The sequence below is a fragment of the Dipodomys merriami genome, unplaced genomic scaffold (assembly GCF_024711535.1).
Source record: "Dipodomys merriami isolate MVZ:Mamm:240054 unplaced genomic scaffold, mDipMer1.0.p SCAF_94, whole genome shotgun sequence".
NCBI lineage: Eukaryota > Metazoa > Chordata > Mammalia > Rodentia > Heteromyidae > Dipodomys > Dipodomys merriami.
The window spans coordinates 1,377,854-1,391,831 of record NW_027206557.1 but is presented as its reverse complement, the minus strand read 5'-3'; positions in this window follow the sequence as shown (position 1 = coordinate 1,391,831).

Here is a 13,978-nt window from a genome sequence, read left to right as displayed (position 1 = left end):
AACAAACTGAAGAAGTCATAGCCATGTTGGCAATGGACATCACACAGGGACTGAAGCTATGGAGGAAACATTTGCATAAACTTTGGAATTGTCTGCAAGTAGAATGAGAAAGACCTAGAAGGATGGTTCCAATGGAGAGTGAAGGAATACAAGGGTAGTCAGAAAGCCCAAGTAGGCATCAAGACCTCAGTATTGCCAAGGAAAGGATTTTGTGCTGGGAGAAGCAATCTGGCAAGGACTCTGGGCCTCCCTGTGCATTCCTGCCGTGTCTGTCAAAACTTTAAGTTGCTGTGCACTCTTAATCTGGAGGCAGTTCACAGAATTGTGTTTCTAGAAGGCAGTCTTGAGGAATGAAGTGACATCTTACTCCAGCAAAAGAACTCGTTGGCTTTCTACCAATGCAGTGAACCCCTTCTAGCCCCATTTCAGCAACCTCCCTCATAATGAAGCCCATTGTGTAGGGGTGGAAGCCTGCCACCGATTCTCTGTTATTCTCATGAGACATGGAGATTAGGGTAGGAGCCAATAGACACAAATCAGCATGAGGCTATGTCTGCTCCTTTGTCTTGATCTTAGAGTCTTATGTCTTCCATTAACATTCACAAAACGAGAAGGCTAGAGTATTGTCTTATAAAAATAAGGTAAAATCCCATACCCTTCATAATTCTTTTTTGGAAGCATGAGGCATAAAATCTAGCAGAAATTATTCAGGATGAAATTCGTTTTGTCTAAATAAACTTGGCCTTCTTTAAAATATTAATTTGTTCTCATAATCTTGGAAGACAAGTAAGCAGATCTCAATCTAACAACACCAAAATTGGAATTTCAAATGCATTCTTTGGTCAGTGGGGTTGTTCAGTGATGTGATTGTGGAATCAAAAGATCTCAGCTTGCATGTGGGCTCTCTTTGGCTCTGTTTTCCTCAAGTATAACATGAAGATAGTAGTATTTGACTCTTGTAGTATTGTTTTATGGATGATGTAAAGATACTGTATGTAATACGCAGGTCCAAAAGATAGCACACACCTTGCAAATGATGTATTCCCTGTCTTCTCTTTCTCTTGTTACTCTTATCTCACACATGGGCCTTAGAATTGCCTCCTACCATTTGCATCTTTTACAATGCTTTAAAGAAGATCCAACCATTAACAAATAGCCACGGCGTCCTATCAAAACTTTTAGCTACTTAAATCTTACTTTTGTTTTGCTTTCTAGTCTATTTCAATCTGTAGCCTTTAAGACCGCGATGCTTTCAGTGTGCCCTTTGCAGGCACATAACATTTTATGTTAGGTGAGCCTTCCAAGGTACATTGTGACACAAATGGCATCAAGGCATTAGTCCTTTGCTCTTCAGACCTGGAATTTGAAATACTATTGCAATGGTTTGGGTGTGAAATGTCCCCCAAAGACCCATAAGCAAGTGTGTGGTTACTGCTAAGTTTGTGGCACTACTGGGAGGTGGCAGAACCTTTAGGAGGTAGAGCCTGGTGAAAAGAAGTCAGGGAATTGGCAAGGAGTGGGGGGGGGGGTGGAGGACTTAAAGAGATTTTGAGCTTAAACTCCTGAGGTGAGAAGTCTCCTCCAACACCTGCTTCTGCCATGATGTATTGTGTGCTTCCATGTGACTGAGAGACCATCGCCTGCAAGCACTGAAAACTTGAACCAAAGTAAACTTCTCTCCCTTAGACATTACTCTCTTCAGATAGTTGTCACAGTGACTAGATGAATAACACAACTGCTCTATCACAGAAGGTCTCACTATGTTGGTGGTAGAGTTGGACATTGATACTGGTTTTTTTTTCTTCTTCTGAGACTTTCTGCCCACTTGGCCTTCCCGCCTGCTCTGTTCCCTTTCCCCCCTTCCTGTTTCTTGTTACCTCCATGTCTGGGCTTGTTCTCCCAAGGTCTCTTTCCAGTGATGACATTGTGATGACCCTATGTTTTAGTCAAGGTTCTTTCTGTTTCAGAAGACAGAAATCTTGTCCAAAACCCACTCAAAGAAGATTCATTGGCTTATGAAAAGGAAAAGGGCAGTGGGGGAGGGAGGGTGTTGGTAAGTGGTGCTGGGCATGGCTGGGGCTGAGGGCTTAGATTTGTCCTTAGTGGATTCCTCCTCTGCTTCATTTCGCAGCCCTGCCTCTTCCCTTCTGTCAGATAGGTTTCCTTTTTGTGGTGGGAAGGGTGGCAGGTAAGAGGTAAAGCAGCCATGTGTTTCCACTACTTGCTACTGCAGAGGAAGAGAAGAAGTTATGCTCTCTTTTCTGGTATGAAAGCAGCTTATTTGGGGTTAGATGGTCAGCTATGGACTAGTTAACAGTCATAGTGAGTGCTATAGATCTCTTCCTTCAATCACAGGGGTCTCCCTCCATGCCTGACAGCTCCCGGAGTCACTGATTAGAATGAAGGACACAGATCTCAGAGGACAGGGTAGAGAAGGAGCAAGAGAGAGCAAAACAAGAGCCCTCAGATGTGCCAACCCAGGGATAAATCCAACTGCAGATACTAAAAAAATCATGTGTGTGTGTGTGTGTGTGTGTGTGTGTGTGTGTGTGTGTGTGTGTGTATCCTGAATTTTCACGAGATTTTTTTATTTATACCGGAGAGTTTGTTCACTAAAATTCATATGATTTAGTATCTCTGCAAGTCTTTTCATAAAACATAAATTAAAATGAGAGAGATCACATTTCCTAGATGACGTGTCCTGATTTAGAACTCAGAAAATGTGGTCCTTGGAACAGCAAAGGGCAACAGAGTGTCTGGGCAGCTGGGCGTCTATTGTCTCTCCACCTGCTAACCTCTGGGATCCATTTCCTGGCAGGAGCCTCTGCCTGCTGGAGTCCTCATGAATACACATTTAATGATGTAGCATTGATGTGATGCCAAGGAGACTTTGAAATGACTAAATTTAAAATAGATCTTAATACCTAAAGCAAGAGGGATAAAGCAGAAGGGAATGAGGTATATTCTCTAAGTTAACACATTCTAAAAGAATTAAAACCAGCTATGCCTAAAAATGTTTAAACCACATGTTTGCGGCTTCATTTTCTCTCCCTCTTTTCCTCCAATCCTTCTCTATCCTAGATATGCCAGGTAAATCAGTGAACAGTGAGTGAACAATAGTGATATTAATGACATCATTACTGAGGAGAATCATGGATAGAGCATGAGTTATAGACCAAACACTGCCAAGATTTCTATATAGCATCTCATTTAATCCTCAAAATCACACATTACTTATTACCTGTCTATTGTAGGGGAGGAGTCTGAGTTTGACCGACATCAAACGTCTCATGCAACTTTATTCATTTGACAGTATTTCTATGAGTTTTCGATTGCTGATGCAACACATGACCAAAGAGTTCATGGATTTAAAAAAATGCACATTCATTACCTCACTGTTATGATCAGAGGTTCAAGGTGGGTCGCACTATGCTAAAATCAAGGTTGTGGCAGCACTCCTTCCTCCAATGGAGGCTCTGGGGGAGGGGAAACCTGTTTGATGCCTTTGCTGGCCTCTAGATTGGATGCCCACATTTCTGGGCTCCTGCCCTCCTTCTATCATTAAAGCAGCAACATAAGCTGAGTCATCACTCTGCTGTCCCTCCCAGTCTCCATCTGCCTCCATTTCTACTTTTAAGGATCCCAGTGATTACACTGGGCTAACAGGGATAGTCTCAAGATAATCTCTTTATCTTAAAGTCAGCTGATTAGCACACTTAATTCTATCCACTCCATTGATAGCCCTTTGCTCTACAGCCTAACAAATTCATATATTCTGGGCTTATGATGTAGACATCAGGAGACATTCTGCCTACTGCAGCAGTGCCCTGAATACCCAACCCTTCCTGCTCCTTTGGTTCCCTCTTTCTACCTGACCTGAATCCCCAGTCCTCACCTGGGCCCCCAGCATAGTCTAAAGATGTTGGCTACCTCTTAGCCTGTGACTCCTTAAGCTTCTGGTACTTCAGTTAAGATGGCTGAGTCCCAAACACATAGCTACAGACACATAAAACTTCCTCTAGGGAAGCCAGAGCTGTATGCGCCTCTCTACTTCTTTCCTTAATACATGATGTTTGTTGTGCCAACTATATATCTGAATAACATCATCTTTGCTATCAAGATGTTCATAAAGTGAAGACACACAGGTCACCCAGGGGTCATAGGACCTTGCAATAAAATGCACAAGAAGCTACAGGGCCAAAAAGAAGCCAGGGAGGAGTTTGCTAGGAAAGATGCAAACAAAATTTGAAGCTTTATTAGACTCTTCAGGCATGAAGAGGAGAGAGAAGGTGGGGGGATGACTCTAGTGATGGGGAGCAATATTTCATGAACATGCAGTGTGGAGGTGCAGTTATCTTGATATGGATGGAAGATGGAGTTCAATGATTTTAGGAGAGAAAAGGTTTGCTAGTTAGGGCTTAAGAATAGGGTAGAATATTGAAAGACTCACAACTATAACAGTATGGTGAGACACACCTGTAATACCAGCTATATAGCAAGTGGAAGCAGGACAATCATTGCCGAAAGCCAGTCTATACAAAAGAAGGAGACCCCATCTGAAGAATAAACCAAATCATAAAAGGAGTTGAGGTATGGCGTAAGCAGCAGAGAGACTGCTAGCAAGCACAAGACTCTGATTTCAGATCCCAGTACCACCCCCAAATCCTAAGCTAAAACAACAACAATAAATCCAAATTCGAATGAACAGAAGAAATGGGTCTCACAGAAATCTGAGCAGGCACTTCCAAGGAAAGCTGAACTTGTCAAGGAGCTGCATGTCTTCAGGAAGAGCTGGATCATCCCTCAGGACCTTTATGCTTCAAGGCCCCTTATCTTTACTTCTCTTCCTAATACTACAGTGCTAATGTGGGCAGTGTCACAAAAGTGGGTTCCAAGAGTGTTGCTATGGAGAGAAGGCATCTCCCAGGAGGTCCTTAGGTCATTGGGGGGAAACCCATTATGGAGATTGTGGAACCTTTATCTCTTCTGTCTCTCTTTCCTTCCCAGCTCATAGTGTAAGAGATTTGCTCTAACACGTGTTCATGCCATGGCCCAAAGTAAAGAGAGAGCTCTATCAATCCTGGACTAGAATTTTCAAATCTTTGAGTCGAAGCAAACTTGTTCTCAGTATAATTTAATACATAGCCTCAGGTATTTTGTTACAGTAATATAAAGTTGACTAATAAACAGGTCTGTGTTCACTCTTGCTTCTCTTCTCCACAGATCTCTGTATCTCCTGGCAACACAGTTTCTCTTTTGTTCTACAGATGCTAGAACTACTACTGATGCTCTAGATGTCATTTACACAGTGCCTCCTGGTTCCAAGAGTTTGATGTAAGTTAACTCATTCAATGAGTTCATTTTGGTATGAATCGGAGGATAGAGACCTTTTCTTCTTGTTTAACACTCTCGCCTGAGCACTTCTCTCTGCCCTGCCACGCTGCCCCACTGTTACATACATGCTTAGTATCACTAAATATTACTTTTGAGTTGTATGTGTCCTTGTATTGTTTACATTGAAATCAATGAAAGAAAAGTTGTAATTCACCTGATAGTCACACAAAGGGCAGAGTCCAGACTAGCTGAATCTCCCGGTCTACCACTCACTCTGGGAACCTCAGGCCAGCAGTAGGTAAGGACTTTGCATTTTGCTGCAGGAAACCTGATTGACTTGGTTGTGACCAGAATAAGGGGATGAAGAGTGAAAAGCACATGGTGGCCTTGCATTTCTTGGACAGGGACATGTGAGCTCCCCAATAGAGATGCCAGCCTTTGTACTCACAAAGTGCATTACATGCCTTAAAAAGCTACTCTGGGGGCTGGGAAGGTGGCTCAGTGGTAGAGTGCTTGCTTTGCATGAATGAGGCCCTGGGTTTGATTCCTTAGCACCATATAAGCAGAAAAAGTCGGAAGTGACACTGAGGCTCAAGTGGTAGAGCAGCGTGGTAGAGCTCTATCCTTGAGTTGAAGAGCTGAGGGACAGCGCCCAGGACCAGAGTTCAGGCCCCACAACCGACAAAAAAAAAAAAAAAAAAAAGAAAAAACACTTTGTATAGTATATAACTGAGGATCTGCAAAAAAATTAGAAAAGAATGTATGTCTCTTTTCATTGTGCTGCTAGTATTTATTAAGAAACAGTGGTATTCAGTAAACTGTTATCTAAGAACTCGAGATTTCCTGGCTAAAATTGAAGTATGTTAGGAAAAGTCTCCAGCTGGGCACTGGACTGGATATGCAGGCCCTCTTCCTTCTAATCTAGCGGAGACCAGGATCCTGGTAACTTGTGATTATCACAACCAGGTGATCAGAGGCAAAAAGGATAGACAAAGCTCTTTGCCATTCCACTGGGAAAAAAATCTAATTACAACAACAAACCTGCTATTGTACTAGTGAGTAACGGTATAAAGGTTCCTTTTAACATATCATTTAAAATGGAGGACATGAGAAAGAACCTAAATCTGTCATAATTTGAAATCTGGTAGATAAACCAGGACAAATTCTTGCAATCAATTTTTTTCTGAATATAGAAAATATGTATTTTTATTAGTTCTTTATTAATGACTAATTTAAACCTTCTTAGGTTTAAGAACAGTCATACTTTTATTATAAAATGACCGTTAACATTATGGCATCAAGTTATAAGTACAGTTTCTTTTTTTTTTAATAAGTTTTTTATTGTGAAAATACTGTATAGAGTGAAGTAAGCCAGGCCCAAAGAAACATAGGTCCCATGGTTTCCCTTATTTGCAATAACTACTATGTCTGGGACAAGCAGAAAAGGTCAGATAAGATGATGTTAAGCAAAATGAACCCTAAGATAGGGACATAAGTGTTTTTTTTCTTTCTTGCTATTGTTTATAACATATTTATAAGGTACCATGTGATTTTTTTTGTTGCTTTGTATGTCCCTCCTCCATGGTATAACCCCTGTTTTCACTGTATTTGATGTTGGTATAATTTGGGGAGGGGAAGGGAAAAAATAAGTTGTTTAAATAGGGATACAGACTGACCCATTGCAACAATGAGATGTACAAGATGCTATGTCGAAAAACGAACTTTACAATTTAGGCGGGGGTGGGGGTGGGAGGGTGGGGGAGTGTAATTGAGGAGGTGGAAGGGGAAGGGATGGTAGGGGAAAAACAAAGGAGGAGGCAGCAATCCTTGATAAGAAATGTACTCATTACCTTGCTCATGTAACTGTAACCCCTCTGTACAGTATTTTCAATTATAAAAATGAAACTGTAGAGGAGAAGGTGATAATCTGGAAAGATATTAAAATATTGTTAAACGGAAAAAGCAAGTTATAAAATAAGCACATTTCACTAGGCTTCCTCTGGAGGAAAAAACCCCAAACACTTCTCTTCTCCTGGCTGTCAATCAATCAGCCACCCTATTGAAGGCTATATAGCAAACTATACAACCTGGCTATCTCAGTATGGAAAGTTGGTGGGTCTTTCAAGTTTTATTTTCCTTTTGCTTATCTTTATTTCTATGGTATATTTTTTCTCTGTTGGGTGTTTCTGGCTTCTAAAGTAAGGAAAATATGATACATTATAATGAGCAAGGGTAGGAGGGCAGGGAGAAGGCAACTGTTGGCCTGCTAAGAGAGGGCCTTGAGGAAGAAGAGATAACGGACTCTGTCATCCACAGGGGAAGCAGCATCACATCAGCCGCCCGCTTGGAAGGTGATGATGACACTGGCTAACAGCCTGCTCCCTGAGGTAAAGTAATTCCAGTCTTGTATTTTAACAGATCCTTTTGATTACTGTCGGCTAACTTTAAATTGCTCAAATTGTAACAAGTGCTTGAAAGCGGCTTTCTCTAAAGAGCATGGATCCCTTCCTTAGTGCCTGAATTAACTAAACACAGGAACAAAGCTAGGCCTCCATTTTGCACCTGTCATCGTCTCAGCCATTCACTTTGCAGTCACCTTGGGATCCAAGGACAGAAGGTAGGCAATGTACTTCCAAATAGAATGGAGGAAACTACCCCAAAGGGAAGCAACATCAGAACTCTGGACTAAAACTGTCCCACATCAAAAATGGAGCCCATGGTTAGCTAGCACACACCTGGCAGGGGGCAGACTGTGGCTAGAGCTGTTTTACTGTGGTCACTCCTGACCTGGTTGCCCCAATTCTTCATTTCTTTAAATCTAAAGCTCATGTCTGTGCCCCAAAGATGGCTGAAGAACTAAAGTGCTCTTCCCCTGGCATCCAGACCCCTCCTTTGTGCCCTAAATTAACCTGAAGACAATATGCATTTATCTCTGAGCCCTACTTGATCTCACCTTCCTAAAAACCACATAACCATGAAGCAAGAAGATTTTTACTCTTTATGACAGGTTGGACTACACAAGCTTTACCTATCATTTTAAATGAATTATGGACACTATTTTGCAAAACATACACACATTTGTACACAGCAAACTTCTGTAAAACATACATACAAGCTAATTCATAGTCATCATTTATTAATGCTCTTAGTAATTTGTTTTCCTGAACACCTTGACCAATTTTCTTACCTACTTTACCCCGTGAATATATTACAAAAAACAAATGTTATTTATTTATTTATGCCAATACTCAGGGCTTCACTAAGCTTTTGTGTTCATAGCTGGTACTCTATCATCTCTCAATGTATTTTGGCGGGGGCTGGTCCTGGGGTTTGAACTCTGGGCCTGGATGCTGTCCCTGAGCTTCTTTTGCTCAAGACTAGAACTCTACCACTTGAACTACAGCACCACTTCCAGCTTTCTCTGAGTCGTTTATTGTAGATAAGAGTCTCACAAACTTTCCTGCCCAGGCTAGCTTTAAACCGTGATCCTCAGATCTCAACCACTTGGGTAGCTAGGATTATAGGCATGAGCCACCAGCACCTGGCTGAATGCATATTTTTATATTATAATGTAGATTTGCACAAACTTTTTTAAAATTTATTTTTTATTGTACAGAGGGTTTACAATTACATGGGCAAGATAATGAGTACATTTCTTATCAAGCATTGTAGCCTCCTCCTTTGTTTCCCCTTCCCATCCCTTCCCATCCTCCCCCCGCCCCCCCACCCCATCCTCCCTGCCCCCCCACCAAAGTTGTAAAACTTTTGGCTGTTGAAATTTTGTTATTTTTTGTGTTAGCACCTTTATTTTTCAATGTTGAAATACATTCACATTCTGAATTGTCTTAAAGACGGTTTTTATTTTTTACACTGAAGTAGCTATTTCATTGATCCACCACACCAATTGAGACTCTGTAAAATTAAAATACAAATCACCACTCCAGCTGAAGAGTTGAATGAAGGGCAGCTTTCTAAGGTGACAGAGGATAAGATGACACCCAAGAGCTTAAAATGCGAGAAACCATGTCTAGGCCTTGATCGGAAGGGGACAGAAGAGAAATTCCTGGAATCCAGGAGAGGGGATACCATCGAGGAAGGCTGGCCCATAAGGGGCACAAAAAAGCCAGAGCAAAGTGTAGAAATGCAGGGAAATGCAGAGAAATGGAGGGAGCACATACTGGGCCTGTCTGCCCACCCTCCAGCTTCTACGGCACATAGCTGGGAGGAGCCACCAGAAGGCCATCCTGAGTGATGTGTGTCCCCCAGCAGAGGAGAACGGACAGTGGAGAGTGAACTCCAAAGGTAGGTAGAGGAATAATGGAAAGAATCCATCTATTCGCTCACAAATATTTTTAAGTGGCAGCCTCTCAGACAGCATGGGAGATGCACTTGACTCCACAAGCTTTGTTTGGGGTTTGTAAGATCTGCTAGGCACAGCCCTGGAGGCAATTTCTTCTTTGGGGGTAAATATTATTTCTATTTATAGCATTTCAGTAGAAATGGTTCTGTGCAGATTAGATTGCCAATGAGGTTTGCTGCTCTACATAATGGCACATTTTGAAAAAGTCACCAGTATAGAATAGGCATGGCTTCTTATAATTAAGCCCAGGGGTAAAAACAAAACAAAAAACAACACACACACACAAACACACACAGTTGAATTTTAGGATTTTACATAAGAGAGCTTTCTTGGCTCTTTGTTGGCTTTAAAGAAAAAGCACAAATAAGGTGCAGAACACTGGAGAGGAGACAGGAGGCAGGAACAAAAGCAAATAGCTTAATGAGCTATTCAAAGGCAAAGTCAGAAACTGTGCCTCTGCTTCCTGGAGTCTTTTCTTTTCTCTTCATATGATAAGATTTTATTTTTTATTTTATTTACTTTTTATTGCCAAGGTGATGTACAGAGGGCTTACAGTTACATAAAAAAGGCAATAAGTATATTTCTTGTCAAACTTGTTACCCCTTCCTTCATTTTTCTATTCCCCCACCCCCAACAAGTTGTAGAGATAATTTCTAATATATTGTCTTGTATATGTTGCTTTTGCATTGTTTCCGCCTGAAGACTTACTTAAAAAGTTGGGAACCATGATGTCAGGAGCACCCATTACCAGGACCATGTTATATGCAGAAAGAAACAGATGATCAAAGAGACATCTTGTTGAAAGTCTAGGTGAGACACCACAAAACATGATTCTTAAGTCCCAGCATATACCCCAGTTGTTCTGTAAATGTGCTGGTGGTTTGTATTTATTCCCTTCTTTTGCCCTCTGGCAATTTTGAAGGCTACTTCTTTTCTGAGTGCTGCCTTATGCCCTCGAATGGTTCTAGTGTTCCCAGGATGAGAAATGAGGGGATTCCATACAATCACAGGGACATCAAAAGAACTTCAAGGGTTCTCACAGTGGAGGTTTTAGCAAGGATTTATTTTAGTGTAACATGATAAAGTAGAAAGAAATGGAGGGGAAAAGGAAAAAAATTTCTGGTTCTTCACATAGGAAATGCAAGTAAAGAATCTAGATGGTTTTTGTCTATGCTTTTTATGCTGAGTTGACAGTGAGGCAGGTTGATAAAGAGACAGAGAAATTATAATTTTTTTAAATAAATATCAAAAGGGTCAGGCTTAGAATTTTGAAGCAGAAGGCAAAAACTGAAAGAAAAACAAAACAAAACACCAAAGCAGTTGACTCTCCCTACCTTCTTGTAGATGTTAAGTGAAAGAACAGGATATATAAATGGGCTATCTAAATTTACCTTCTCCTTGGAGATGCTTAAAAGGTTGTAAACTCCATAATAGGTAAAGAGTCAGAAAGAAGGGAAGCTTTGCCTGGCAAAAGGAAGTTCTGAAGGTTGCCTGCATTTTGGGTAGGCCTTGCTAGCTCACCATGGGGAACCACAGTAAGGATTAGAGGTTGATACAGGAGGTCACCGCACACATTTGCCCAGCGTGGAAAATATAAAAGCTACAGACAGGATCCTACATTGTGAATCTTTCACTCCCATCTCCTACAGGAAGAGAGGAAGAAATGGTTCCCTATGGTCTCCATTTCTCCCTATTTTACTCTGTTATTCTAAAATAAGTCCTTTCTAAAACATCCACCTTGTGAGACTGTACTTGTTGTAAAACACATGGAAGTTCTTTTTGTGGGTAGATCTCAAGTTCTTTTGATTTTGCAGGGAAACTTCCTCCAGACATAGGAAAACACAGGTGGTTGTATAGGCTAGCACACAACAGCTTTGAGAGAGAAAGACGGAAACTGATTATTATTTTAAAACATGGAGATGTGATCTAAGCCCACCCACAACACAGAGACAATAGGCGAATTCAGGACTTCCCTTTGCCAGCTGTGTGTCTGTGTTTTCTCTCTCCCCCTTTAAGGATCCTGGCAGCTTCTTAGCATCTCACAAGGGAAAGCAGATGCAAATTGGCACCTGTATATCTTCCTGTACGAGTCCTTTTTCTCCCCCAAATAAAGAATTATGAGGCAGGAAATGTGGTAGCAGAGGCAAAGTTTATTTGAAAGTAAGAATAAAGCATGGGGAAGTTGAGGAAAACCCCAGAATCCTGGGTGGGGAGATCCACCTTATGCCATGGGAGATCTGGTCCACCCGCTTCCTAGACAAAGAGGAGGAGGCAGCAAAGGCCAAGGCAGAGGAAGAGAATCAATTCCTGAAGGAAGAGAATGATAGGGGAGCCAGAAAGCAGCATGCTGTCTGGAGTGCTCGTGGGGTCTCCCATTGATTTCCCTCTGGGAAAATCTCAGCTGTTCTTGCATCTGAGTGGGTCACTGTTCACTGTGCCCCAAGAGGAACGGTGTCTGACCCTCCTCAGGTCTGCTCAGAGGTCTTCAGGTGCGTTCTTTCCACACAGCCCATGTCTCTCCCCACCTGCCTATCTCTCCCTCATCTTGTAACTTCCTATCTAAAAGTGATGGGAGGGGAGCTTGCTGCCCTAGTGTTTCAGCTTTTACTTCCTAGTTCTAGTTATTTCTGAGTTGAACCCTTTTCATATTTATTATTATTATTATTATTATTGCCAGACTTGGGCTTGAACTCAAGGCCTGGGTGCTGTCTCTGAGCTTCTTTTGATCAGGGCTAGCACTCTATCATTTGAGCCATAGTGCCACTTCCAGCTTTTCCTGAGCAGTTTATAGGAGATAAGAGTATCGTGGAATTTTCCAGTCTGGGCTGACTTTGAACTGCAATCCTCCAATCTCAGTCTCCAGAGAGTAGCTAGGATTACAGGCATGAGCTACCAGCGCTCAGGTGTATTTATTAATTTTAACTTCCCTGTTACCTCATCTGTTTATCATGTTTTATAGTATATCTTTCAACACACAGGAGATGGTTCTTCACTACCCTATCTATAGATTGATGCTTCTGGATGAATGGGTAAGCCTCAGAAATTGGGAGATTGCTTAGATGATTCAGAGTCTGCCACTGTGTGTCATTTAATGTTTTGGGGCCTCAGTTTCTCCATCTGTGAGGTGGATTGGGAACAACAGTATACAGAGAGGGCTCAGGAAGACTTTCACTGACTGCATGAGATTCTGTAGGAACTGTCACCTTGGTGTGTCTCCATGCTTCTGTAGGTTCATCTATCTCACCAGATTCTCCAAGACCTTTGTGATCTCTACATAGGGTGGCACAAATCCCACTCCCAATATTAAACAAAGCCTATGTTCGTCAGACTCCAAACCTCTACAACTGTGGCTGAAAAGATTTCAGATCACCTTCACAATGCTGAGCTTCAGTTTTCACTTTCTTTCCAGTCTTAATGATCTATAAGTCAAGTCATGCCAGGAAATAAGTTATCAAATTGATTGGAAGTATGCAAATTCAGAACCCTCCCCCCATACTTCCGGCTCATCCCTCTTCAGGAACTGGCCCTGTGCTGCCATGACTTCCTCTCTGGAGGATGATGTCACCTAGGGGAGAGACCGTAGGCTGGCAGCAGAGCATTAAGCCAGAGGAATTGGGCCCGTGGTCCCCTGGACATTGTCAGCTGGGGCACCCTGGGACTGCTAGAAAAGTGAGAGATGAACTCTTATCTTGTGGCAGCTACTGAGATCCCCTTCACTACAGCAGCTTTATTTAAGAAACTTCCACACAATTCCTCAATTGAGCCATAAAGGCATCATATTGTAGGGGGCAAAAGTGTTCTGGAGAGAGATTTCAAGCCGGCACAGCCAAGAGCACATCAGCCAGCTAATTTGATCTTGCAAATGGAGCTTGAAGGTGGTAGGTGAGCAAAACCAAGTTTAAGAGCGGGAAGTCCTTCAGTGTGGGTCATAGACTTATGGCAGAAGCAGGCAGCCCTGGAAAGCAGCAGGGTTGTGTGCTGCCCAAGAAGACAGAGGGCCAGGAGGGGAGAAATGCTTCCAGGAGTAGTGACAGTTCTTGGCTGTCATGAACATGGCTAATATCAAAAGCTAACAAACTTGGCGTATTGAGCAATGTTTCCTGCAGCCCGTGCCTGGCTGGTAGTCTGTGTTTAACAGAGCTGTGTGCATGCTTCCATTCAGAATCATAATTTAAAGATCCTAAGCTATAAAAGCATCACACTAAAATATCTTCCTGCCTTCTCAGACAAAGAGGACAAGAAGGCACCACTACTATTGTGGGAGACACATCTGCAGGCTGATGG